General features: G+C 38.1%; 1 long non-coding RNA gene across 1 annotated transcript in view; it reads left to right on the forward strand.

The window, feature by feature from the left end:
• The window catches only part of LOC309794868, a 30,807-nt gene extending 24,017 nt beyond the window's left edge, over positions 1–6,790 (forward strand). Inside the window, exons 2-3 of the long non-coding RNA XR_014292193.1 lie at positions 3,699–3,795; positions 6,462–6,790. This is a non-coding gene — a long non-coding RNA (uncharacterized lncRNA). The remainder of the gene's footprint in view (positions 1–3,698; positions 3,796–6,461) is intronic.
• The last annotated feature ends 5,674 nt before the right edge of the window (positions 6,791–12,464 follow it).

The raw sequence follows: 12,464 nt of genomic DNA on the forward strand, positions 1-12,464 counted from the left end.
ACCTCTTTCTATACCTCCTGAAGTCTCTAGGCTACCCATTATGGCCATAAATTGTCTGTAAGCTTTTGATGCAAGAAACTGCTCTCCTTGATCCCATGCTATACACCGTTAGCAGTAATTGCTGGTTACATACTGATTTTCCTGGAAATTAGAGGCTTTTATAGGCCCTGAGCCCATGACACTCCCTTCTTAGCTGCCTATTATGCCTTGGGTCATGGAAGCGGTACCCTGTAAACTCAGTACCTCATCAAGACCTCCTTGCCAAAACAAAAGTAATACCTATACTATAGTATAGCCAAACCTGAGCTCTCTGGCATATCCCACCTATAGGAGGGGTTGGTCTCCCTTGTCCTCAGTCCTTTGCCAGATGCCATAATGCTGGAGGATGTCACCCCTCTACTGGACCCTTTAGGTACTTGGGGAGCGCCTTGGGATCAACTGAGTGAATACTAAAGGGAATTTGTACAGTTTTGGATGGCATCACAGTTGACGAAGCGCATGGGAAAGCTGTTGCTGTTAATTCCTTAAGCAGGATGTTCCTGATCAAGGACAGGATCCAGGGGTCAGCACTACTGGCCAAACTTCACGCAATTATCTTAGCACTAGATGCTCTGGCCAACAGTCAGTTCTCTCCACATTTTTACTGACTCTTGGGCCATGGCCAATAGTTTGGCTGTCTGGTCCTGCCAGTGGCAGCAACAACTCCTTACCCCAGGTTGCCCCTTGGGGTAGAAAGACTTCTGGGAATCTCCTGCCTCACAAGACACCCAATATTAACCAAACATTTCTCTGCACATGCTAAAGCCACAATACAAGGCCTCACTAAGACATTCCTTATTCCTTCTGGAGTTCCATACATTATCCATAGTGACCAAGACACTCATTTCACTTCTCAAAATACACAATGCTGAGCTGCTGAACGAGGCATTCAGTGGAACTCTCCCCTTCTTTACTAGTCTCAAGCTACCAACCTCATATAGTGCCAAAATGGCTTAATTAAACAAGTTCACATTCAATTAAGTAAAATGTCATCAGTTAAACATCAGTAGTGAATTGTAATAAAATGCGCAACTCCATTTTTGATATTTGATTGTTAACAGCTTTGAAGCCCCAGCACTTCTTTCCCCTTTTGTCCCACATCTGGGGAAATTGATAAGAAAGCTCAGGTACTCTCTTCTTTAATGCCAGCAGAAAGTTCAAACCGTGTAAGCCACAGCTTCTCACATACAGGAACCCTCACCCCAGTCCTTTTCCCTAACTACAATAAAAACAGAGCTGGGCTTCCCTGGTGGCGCGGTGGTTGAAAGTCCGCCTGCCGATGCAGGGGACACAGGTTTGTGCCCCGGTCCGGGAAGATCCCACATGCCACGGAGAGGCTAGGCCCGTGAGCCATGGACCCTGAGCCTGCGCGTTCGGAGCCTGTGCTCCGCAATGGGAGAGGCCACAACAGTGAGAGGCCCGCGTACGCAAAAAAAAACAAAAAACAAAAAAAACCCCAGAGCCAATCTCCTTTCTCTGCTCTCAAGCCATTTTGGACCTCCTTGGGAGCCTTCCCTGTACTCCCCAAAAAGCCTCATTATGAAAGCCTTTACATACCCTCCAGGTGCATGGGTGGTATCATCAGAGTCAACATCTGAACCAAATTTTGGATAGGAGGTCCATTCGTCTCTGTAGGGTGAGAACAGTGGTAGAGAAAGGATATTTTTTTCCAACAAATGGTGCTGCGACAATTGGATATGCATATGCAAAAACCCAAAAAACAAAACTTTTTTCCCACTTGTTTTTATTGTGGTAAGATACACGACATAAAATTTATCTTAACCATTTTTAAGTATACATTTTAATTTAATTAAATTTTAAACTATGAATCTTCTAGAAAATAGTAAAAAATCTTTGTGAATATAAGTTAGGCAAGTGTTTGTTAATTACACACCAAAAGCATGATCCATAAAAGAAAAAAATGATAAATCTGACTTCTTCAAAATTAAAAGTTCTGCTCTTTGAAAGCCACTGATAAGAGGACTCGTATCCAGAATAGGTAAAGGACTCTCAATGCTCAATAACAAGAAAACAATCTAATTAAAACATGGGCAAAAATTTGAATAGACACTTCACCAAAGTAGACATATAGATGACAATAAGCATATGAAAAAATGTTCAACATCATTAGTCATGAGGGATATTACCACAATGAGATCCCACTACCCTGCTAGAATGGCTAAAATTAAAAACTGAACCTACCAAGTGTTGCTGAGGATGTGGAGGAACTAGAACTCTCATATACACTGCTGGTGAGGATGTAAAATGGTACTGGAGCCACCTTGGAAAATAGTTTGGCAGTTTTCTTAGAAAGTTAAACACTTACCTACTATATAATCCAGCCAGTAGCTATTTATCCAAGAGGAAAGAAAGTGTATGTCTATACAAAGACTTGTATTTGCTACATACTTAGCAGCTTTGCTTGTAATAGCTAAAAACTGGAAATACTCCATATGTACATCAACAAGTTGATGGATAAACAAACTGTGGTATATCCTTACATGGAATAGTATTTAGCAGTGAACTTATTACATGCAACAAATCTCAAAACATGGACAAATCTCAAAATAATTATGCTGAATGAAAGAGGCTAAACAAAAAACAGAGCATGTACTTATGATTCCACTTACATATAATTAGAAAATTCAAACTAATCTATAGTAACAGAAAGCTGATCAGTAGTTGCCTGGGGATTTTGAAGGGGGGATGCTAAGAGGGAAGGGTAGGAGGGGGGATTACAAAGGGGCATGAGGAAACTTTTGGGTCTTATGGATATATTCACTATCCTGATTGTGGTGATAGTTTCATGGGCATGTACACATATCAAAACATATCAAATCGTACATTTTAAATATATATAGTTTATTGTATATTATACCTTAGTGAAGTTGTTAAATGATATAATAGTTTTTTCACTTAAAAACTATGTAAAAATCATGGACTCCTTCAGGTAGTAAAGAAATTTAGAAAAGAAACAGAAACCTGCAGGGCTTATGGGATTTGTTCAAGGTCTTTCCTCAAGCAGAGAATAGGAGAACCTATGTCTCAACACCTTTTCTGTAGTCTTCCATGTTCCTTTCCCTCAAACTGGCTATTGTGAATGGTCCTTTTGCTGTAATTGGCGCTGACCCTCTTCCTCTCTCATGTTTGAATTCTTAAACTTATTTTCAGTTCCGTTTTATTATCAGTAATCTATTCGTGTCTAAGTCTTGTTCCTTCCTCCCTTTGAAATCTCTGTCAAATGTGTTTTTTTCAATACATTCTCTCTGCCAGCACTGCAGAACGGGCCATTGTAGAACGGGCCAAGAGCCTCTCATTCTGGGATAAATGTAATATTTTTCTAACGAATCCCTTTCTTCTCATCTAATCCATGTTGTAACTATTCTGAGATTGACATTTTAGGAAATGAATTTTATACTTCACATTCTTCCCCTGGCCATTCACATATTGAACATTTACTATATGCGTGGAACTGTAAAGGAGAATGGGAAGGAAGTGATTCTTATCTCAAATAATTTTTGAGGAGGTGGAGTTTAAATATAAATGTGATTTCTACCTTCAAGTTACTATTGTTTAGTTGAAGAGACCACATAAACACTTGAGAAGTTTAATAAATAGTAAAATAGTAATATTTTTTTCCTTTTTTTTTTCCCCTCCAGGTACCTGTTGCATGTAAATCTTGTCCCTGTGGTTATGTATTTATTAATAGGAAACCTGTAAAAATAAAACACTCAGAGAAATCGTCACCTTTTACAGGTAACCGTGAGAGTTTACCAACTTTTCATCTTTTATGTATCTATTATATAAATTTAAAATTAATTTTTGTGAGTTAAAATTTTTTTTGCTGGTTAAGTTATAATATTAAAGTCTGTTGAAGTATGTCTTTGGCTTTTATTGATACAGTATATCAATTTATGATGATTTGTTCTTTATCCAATTTAACTGTTAACTACTTCACAATACTGATAAACTTTGTAACAAATTTTAGTGAGAATTTTAAATTGAAAATGTTAACTGGAAGAAAGAGAACTTTGGTTTTATTATTAATATAATTTTTTAAAGTACCAGTTATTTTGTTCCGTTTACTGATTTAGACTATCTAAAAAAATTGCTGATTTTAATTTTGAGTTTATAGCTTTCTCTTTAAAGTTGACAAATCTAGATTTATTCAATAAATGTATTCAGAGAAGGTGGGTTTTCGTTACTCTTTTCTTTTTCTGTGATAAGATCAGATTTCTAACAGTGAACCGCAAATGGGAGTAGATTTATCACAAAATTTATTGTGGCTAACATGTGCCAGGTACTGTGTATCTTGGGCATACAGCAATAAATCTACTCCCAAAACAGGTTTAGTGCTATCACAGTAGAGGAAAATATATATAGGAATATACATATGGAATATATAGGAAAAATAGCAGCTAGTAATAAGTGCTAGGTAGGAAATTAAAATAGGGAACTGTTTTGGAGGATGACTGGAAGGTGACTTTTGCTTGAGTAATCAGGGGATGCATCTCTGAGGAAGTAATATTTTAGCTAAGATCCAAATAGATGAAGGGGCTAAACATGAAAACCAGGGAAAAACAGAGGGAAAAAGCAAAGGTAAAAGTTCTAAGGCTAGATTTATTCCAGGAGTGCAAAGTTGGTACTATGGGGGAGGAGAAATTTCCCCTCCTTCCCCTCTTCGTTCTTTTGTCTGGCAATTAAAATGATATAAGGCAGATTAACGGGAGAAAATCAAGTTTATTACATGTGCATGGGAATCTACATAAGTATAAAGAATTTCACAGAAGGCAAGGTGAGGTATGTATATATTTTGGACTAAGGAGAAGGCGGTAGGGGTCTGAAGCTTCTAGGGGAAGTAAGGTAATTCACAGGAAGATAAAAAGAGTTAATTTTTGGTTAACAAATGTTTGCCCAAAGCTAGTGGGACACAGAGAGGACTTTGATCAAATGCGCTTTGCTAGGTTCCTCCCTCTACCACACCTAATACTTAACTATAGTTATCTATGGTGATAGCTTCTTCCTGGGACAGATTTCATATCTTAAATTCTTTTAGGCAGCTAAGAGGGAAGTTCAAAGGTTCTTCCTGAGTCTTTTGTGCTTTGGTTGTTTTTAGCTCAAAATAATCCACATGTCAGAGTGGCACACTTGGCCCCATCAGTATAATACAAGGAAATCTATTAATATCATATGTCATATTAATAAGTATAAGGAAAAAATCTCATCAGGTTATCTCTATAGTTGCTGAGAAAGTCTTTGGCACGATTCAGTACCCATTCATCTTACAGACACTCAAGAAAGTAGGAATTGAAGAATACTTTAACTTGATAAAGTATATATCTTAGTGTTAAAGTCAGTGTTTTACTTAAATGGGAAAACACTACAGACATATCCATTAAGATCAGGAACGAGGCAAGCATCCCCACTGTCTCCACTACTGTTCAGTATTATATTAGAAGTAAATTCGCCAAGGCAGTTAAATAAGAGAAATCAGTAAGAGGCATAAAAGAAGTAAAACAGGGCTTACCTGGTGGCGCAGTGGTTGGGGGCCCGCCTGCCGATGCAGGGGACGCGGGTTCGTGGCCCGGTCTGGGAAGATCCCACGTGCCGCAAAGCAGCTGGGCCCGTGAGCCATGGCCGCTGAGCCTGCGCGTCCGGAGCCTGTGCTCCGCAACGGGAGAGGCCACAGCAGTGAGAGGCCCGCATACCACACACACACACACACAAAAAGTAAAACAGTAACTATTTGTAGGTCATAGTGTACATGGACCCCAGAGAATCAGTAATGAAACTAACTCAAACAGTGAAAGAATTCACTGAAGGAGCAGGATTTAAAATTAACAAACAAAAATCAGCTTTCATAATGCAGGCATACCTCATTTTATTTTGCTTTGCTTTATAGAGTCTTACAGATAACTGCATTTTTGTAAATTGAAGGTTTGTGGCAACACTGCATCAAACATGTCTTTAGGTGCCATTTTCCCAATAGCATTTGCTTACTTTGTGTCTCTGTGTCACATTTTGGTAATTTTTGCAAAATTAGAAGTTGTGCTTGAAGATGTGACTGAATTGCTGCAATCTCACGATAAAACTTTTTAACAGATGAGGAGTTTATTTTATGGGTGAGCAGAGAAAGTGGTTTCTTGAGATGGAATCTATTCCTGGTAAAAATGCTGTGAAGATTGTTGAAATGACAACAAATAATTTAGAATATTATATAAACTTAGCTGATAAAGCAGAGGCAGGGTTTGAAAGGATTGAATCCAATTTTGAAAGAAGTTCTACTATGAGTAAAATGCTATCAAACAGCATTGCATGCTACAGAGAAATCGTTCATGAAAGTGCTAGGGGAACCACTGACCGAAACGGCCGGCCCTGGCCAGGCAAGATAGTAGACATTTGTGTGAATTATCTTACAACAGGAGGTCCTGGTAAGGAATGTGGAACTAACAAGCTACTACCAACTGGAAGAATTCGGGAAAGGTCAAAAGGAGAGAGGAGACTCCAGTCCATATGTCCTGCCAACCTCCCAGAATCCTTCTCACTGGAATCCATCTTGGCTGAACAATGCACATGCCACCAGGAAGGACCCTGAGTCACAGTGATTGGCCAGAGACAACTGGGAAACTAACCCCATACCATAAAACCCGAGACTGCAAGCCATGTGGCAGAGCAGTTCTCCTGGGTTCCCTTACCCTGCTGCTCTCCACCCGGGCGCCCCTTCCCAATAAAGTCTCTTGCTTTGTCAGCACGTGTGTCTCCTCGGACAATTCATTTCCAAGTGTTAGACAAAAGCCCACTCTCGGGCCCTGGAAGGGGTCCCCCTTCCTGCAACAAAAGGAAGAGTCAGTTGATGTGGCAAATTTCTTTCCTTTTTGTCTTATTTTAAGAAATTGCCACAGCCCCCCAGGCCCCCCCAGCCTTCAGCAACCACCACCCTGATCAGTCAGCAGCTGTCAACATCAAGGCAAGAGCCTCCACCAGCAAAAAGAGAATGACTGAAGGCTCAGATGATGGGTAGCATTTTCTAGCAATAACGTATTTTTAAATTAAGGTATGTACATTTTTTATACATAAGGCTATTGCACACTTAATAAGCTACAATATAATATAAACATAATTTTATAAACATGCACTGGGCAGCCAGAATATCTGTGTGACTTGCTTTATTGCAATATTCATTATTGCCACGGTCTGGAACCAAACCTGCAATATTTCCGAGGTATGCCTGTATACTTACAGTAAACAGAACATAGTGTCAGAGAAAAGCCCATTTACAACAGCAAAATAGAAGATTTAATACTTAGGAATAAATTTAATAAGGTGCAAAACCTATAAAACGAAACTTTCAAACACCCCTAAAAGATACTAAAGCAGATTTAAACAAATGGCAAAACATGAAGATGTCAATCCTCCCTAAGTTAATTTATAAAATCAATGCAACCTTAATAAAAAATCTAAGTTATTTTATTGAGTTAGACAGACTGATTTTAAAGTCCATACGGAAAAACAAACATGCAAAAAATAACCAGGAAAATTGTCAACTGACTTTCAGTAAGGGTCCCAAGGAAATTAAATGGGAAAGAAAATCTTTTCAACAAATAGTGTTAGTAGACCCTGCTGGATATCTACATGTGAAAGAATGAAGTTGGGCCTCTATCTCACAGCATACACAAAAATTAATTCAAATTAGATCATAAGCCTAAATGTAAGAGCTAATCAAACTATAAAACTCTTCAAGGAAAACAGCAGTAAGACCTTGTGACCTTAGGTTAGGCCGTGGTTTCTTAAATATGACACCAAAGCACAAGTGACAAAACAAAAAATAAATTGGACTATATAAAAATTTAAAACTTTTTTTGCTGCAAATGATATCATCAAGAAAGTGAAAAGACAATGCACAGAATGGGAAAAACTATTTGTAGATCACATATCTGAGAAGGACTTGTGTCCAGAATATATAAAGACCTCTTACACCTCAATAGTGAAAAGAGACAGCCAGGACATGGAAGCAACCAAAATGTCCATCGACAGATGAATGGATAAAGAAGATGTGGCACATATACACAATGGAATATTACTCAGCCATAAAAAGGAACAAAATTGGGTCATTTGAGAGACGTGGATGGATCTAGAGACTGTCATACAGAGTGAAGTAAGTCAGAAAGAGAAAAACAAATACCGTATGCTAACACATATATATGGAATCTAAAAAAAAAAAAAATGGTCATGAAGAACCTAGGGGCAAGATGGGAATAAAGACGCAGACCTACTAGAGAATGGACTTGAGGACACGGGGAGAGGGAAGGGTAAGCTGGGACAAAGTGAGAGAGTGGCATGGACATATATACACTACCAAATGTAAAATAGATAGCTAGTGGGAAGCAACCACATGGCACAGGGAGATCAGCTCCGTGCTTTGTGACCACCTAGAGGGGTGGGATAGGGAGGGCGGGAGGGAGGGAGATGCAAGACGGAAGAGATATGGAGACATGTATATGTATAACTGATTCACTTTGTTATAAAGCAGAAACTAACACACCATTGTAAAGCAATTATACTCCAATAAAGATGTTAAAAAAATAGTGAAAAGAGAAATAACCCAATTTTAAAAATGGGCATAGGATTTGAATAGAATTTGTCTAGAGAAGATATACAAATGGCCAATAAGTTCATGAAAAGATATTCAGCATTGGAGAAATGCAAATCAAAATCATGAGATACTATTTCACACACTGATGGCAATAACAAAAAAAGATGGCAATAATAAAAAAGACAGGAAATAACAACTATTGGTAAAGAAAGTAGAAAATTGAAATGCTCATACACTGCTGATAGGAATGTAAAATGGTGCAGCCACTTTGAAAACAGTCTGCCAGTTTCTCAAATGGTTAAACAGAGTGATCCAATGTGATCCAGAATTCCACTCTTAGGTATATATTTAAGAGAATTGAAAACCTATGCCTACACAAAAACTTATACATGAATCATGCTTGTACATGCTGTTATTAGCAGCATTATTCATAATAGCTAAAAAATGGAAAGAGTCCTGATGTCTATTTGATGATAAACAAATGTGGTATATCCATATAATGAGATATTATTTGACAATGAAAAGAAAGGAAGTAATGATATATGCTACAACGTGAATGACTTGAAAATCTATTACGTGAAAGAAGCTAGTCACAAAAGATCACATACTGTACGATTCCAACTATAGGAAACATCCACATAGGCAAATTTATAGACAGAAAATAGATTAATATTTTAGGGCTGGGAAAGGGATAGAGAGAGAATGGGGAATAACTTAATGGGTACAGAGTTTCTCTTGTGGGAGGTGGAGCAAGAAATGTTCTAAAATTAGATTCACAGCCCTGGGAATATACAAAAAACCATTGAATTACACTTTATTATTTTTTGTTCCATTTGTTTTTTTCTCAAGCCTTCCCAATAATTCCATGTGATCTGGCCAGTCGTCTTCAGGATTAAATAGTCTTCTTTAAGGTAATTCTTAAATCTTGCCCTAAGTAAACAGCCTCTGAGGTTAGTGCAAAGTCTACTAGGGTTTTTTTTTTTTTTCTTCCAGTTTTATTGAGATATAATTTACATACAGCACTGTAGAAGTTTAAGGTGTACAGCAAAATGATTTGACTTTCATACATCATGATATGATTACCACAATAAGTTTGGTGAACATCCATCATCTCATATAGATACAAAATAAAAGAAAAAGAAAATTCCTTCTGATGAGAATTCTTAAGATTTACTCTCAACAACTTTTATATATAACATACAGCAGAGTTAATTATATTTACCATGTTGTACATCACGTCCCTAGTACTTATTTACCTTATAATTGGATATGTGTACTTTTTGTGTACTTCATCCAATTCCCCTTCCCCCTGCCTCTGGTAACCATAAATCTGATCTCTCTCTCTTTTTTTTTAATTTACCCCTCAAAGTCTACAATTCTTTTTTTTTTTTTTTTTTAATTTTTGTCTGCATCGGGTCTTAGTTGCAGCACGTAGGGTCTTTGTTGAGGCGTGTGGGATCTTTTTCGTTGTGGCGGGCTCTTCGTTGTGACGCGTGGACTTCTCTCTAGTGTGGCGTGCATGTTTTCTCTCTTTAGTTGTGGTGTGTGGGCTCCAGAGTGCGTGGGCTCTGTAGTTTGCAGCATGTGGGCTCTCTCATTGAGGCATGCGAGCTCAGTAGTTGTGGCCCGTGGGCTTAGTTGCCCCGCAGCATGTGGGATCTTAGTTCCCCAACTAGGGATGGAACATGTGCCCCCTGTAGTGGAAGCGTGGAGTCGTAACCACTGGACCACGAGGGAATTCCCTGTATTCTCAGTATTAATCTCCTGTCAGATATATGATCTGCAAATATTTTATCCCATTCTGTAGGTTGTTTTTTCACTTTCTTGATAGTGTCCTTTGATGCACAAAGTTCTTAATTTTGATGAAGTCCAATTTATCTAATTTTCATTAATTTTTATTGTTAATTGTGGTAGAATATACAACATATAAAATTTACACAAAATATAAAATTTACCACATTAACCATTTAAAAAAATTTTTTATTTATTTATTTTTATTTCGGCTGTGCCGGGTCTTAGTTGCAGCATGCTTGCGGGATCTAGTTCCCCGACCAAAGGTTGAACCCCCGTCCCCCACATTGGGAGTGTGGAGTCTTACCCACTGGACCACCAGGGAAGTCCCTATCTTAACCATTTTTAAGTGTATAGTTTAGTAGTAGTAAGTATATACACATCTTTGTGCAACTGATCTCTAGAACTATTTTATCTCCCAAATCTAAAACTCTATACCCATTAAAAAACGTGCCATTTTCCCCTCCCCCACAGCCTCTGGTAACCTCTATTTTACTTTGTATCTCTATGAATATGATTACTTTAGGTACCTCATATAAGTGGAATCATACAGTATTTGTCTTTTTGTGATTGGTTTATTTCACTTAGCATAATATCTTCAGGGTTCATTCATTTTGCAGCATGTGTCAGAATTTACTTCCATTTTTAGGCTGAATAATATTCAACTGTGTATTTACCATATTTTGTTTATCCAGTCATCATTGTTTGATGGACATTTGGGTTGCTTCTACCTTTTGGCTATTGTGAATAATCCTGCTATGAATTTGGGTTTATAGATAGCTCTCTGAGACTCTGCTTTCAGTTCTTTTGGATATATTCCCAGAAGTGGAATTACTAGATCATATGGCAATTCTAGTTTTACTTATTTATTAAAAAAATTTTTTTTTAATAAATTTATTTATTTTTGGCTGTGTTGGGTCTTTGTTGCCATGTGCCGGCTTTCTCTAGTTGCAGTGAGTGGGGGCCACTCTTCATGGCGGTGCACAGGCTTCTCATTGCAGTGGCTTCACTTGTTGCAGAGCACAGGCTCTAGGCACACAGGCTTCAGTAATTGTGGCATGTGGGCTCAGTAGTTGTGGCTCGCGGGCTCTAGAGCACAGGCTCAGTAGTTGTGCTCGCGGGCTCTAGAGCACAGGCTCAGTAGTTGTGGCGCACGGGCTTAGTTGCTCCGCGGCATGTGGGATCTTCCCTGTCCAGGGCTCAAACCTGTGTCCCCTGAATTGGCAGGCATATTCTTAACCACTGCGCCACCAGGGAAGTCCCGGTAATTCTATTTTTAATTTTTTAAGGAACCAACTTACTGTTTTCCATAGCAGCTGCACCATTTTACATTCCCACCAACAGTACCCAAGGGTTCCAATTTCTCCGCATCTTTGTCAACTCTTGTTATTTTCTGTTGTTTTGTTATTGTTAACAGCCATCCTGATGGGTGTGAGGTGATATTTCATTGTGGTTTTGATTTGCGTTTCCCTAATGATTAGTTATGTTGAGCATGTTTTCATATGCTTGTTGGCCATGTGTGTATGTTCGTTGGAGAAATATTTATTCAAGTCCTTTGCCCATTTTTTAATCAGGTTATTTGTTTTTTGTTGTTGTTATTGAGTTGTAAGAGTTCTTTATATATTCTGGATATTTAACCATTTATTAGATATATGATTTTCTTCCATTCTGTAGGTTGCCTTTCACTCTGTTGATTGTGTCCTTAGCATGGAAGTTTTAAATTTTAATGTAATTCAGTTTACCTATTTTTATTTTAATTGTTGCCAAATTCAATGTCATGAAAAATTTCCCCAAGGTTTTCTTCTAAGACTGGTTTAGTTTTAGTTTTTACATTTAGGTCTCTGATCCATTTTGAGTTAATTTTTGTATATAGTGTGGGTTAGGGTCCAGCTCCATTCTTTTGCATGTGGATATACAGTTTTCCCAGTACCATTTGTTGAAAAACTGTCCTTTCCCACTGAAAGGTCTTGACATGACCTTGTCAAATATATATATATATTTTGGCTGCACCACGCAGCATGCAGGATCTTAGTTCCCCACG

Source organism: Mesoplodon mirus (genome assembly GCF_964341445.2).
Source record: "Mesoplodon mirus genome assembly, chromosome: 19".
Taxonomy (NCBI): Eukaryota; Metazoa; Chordata; class Mammalia; order Artiodactyla; family Ziphiidae; genus Mesoplodon; species Mesoplodon mirus.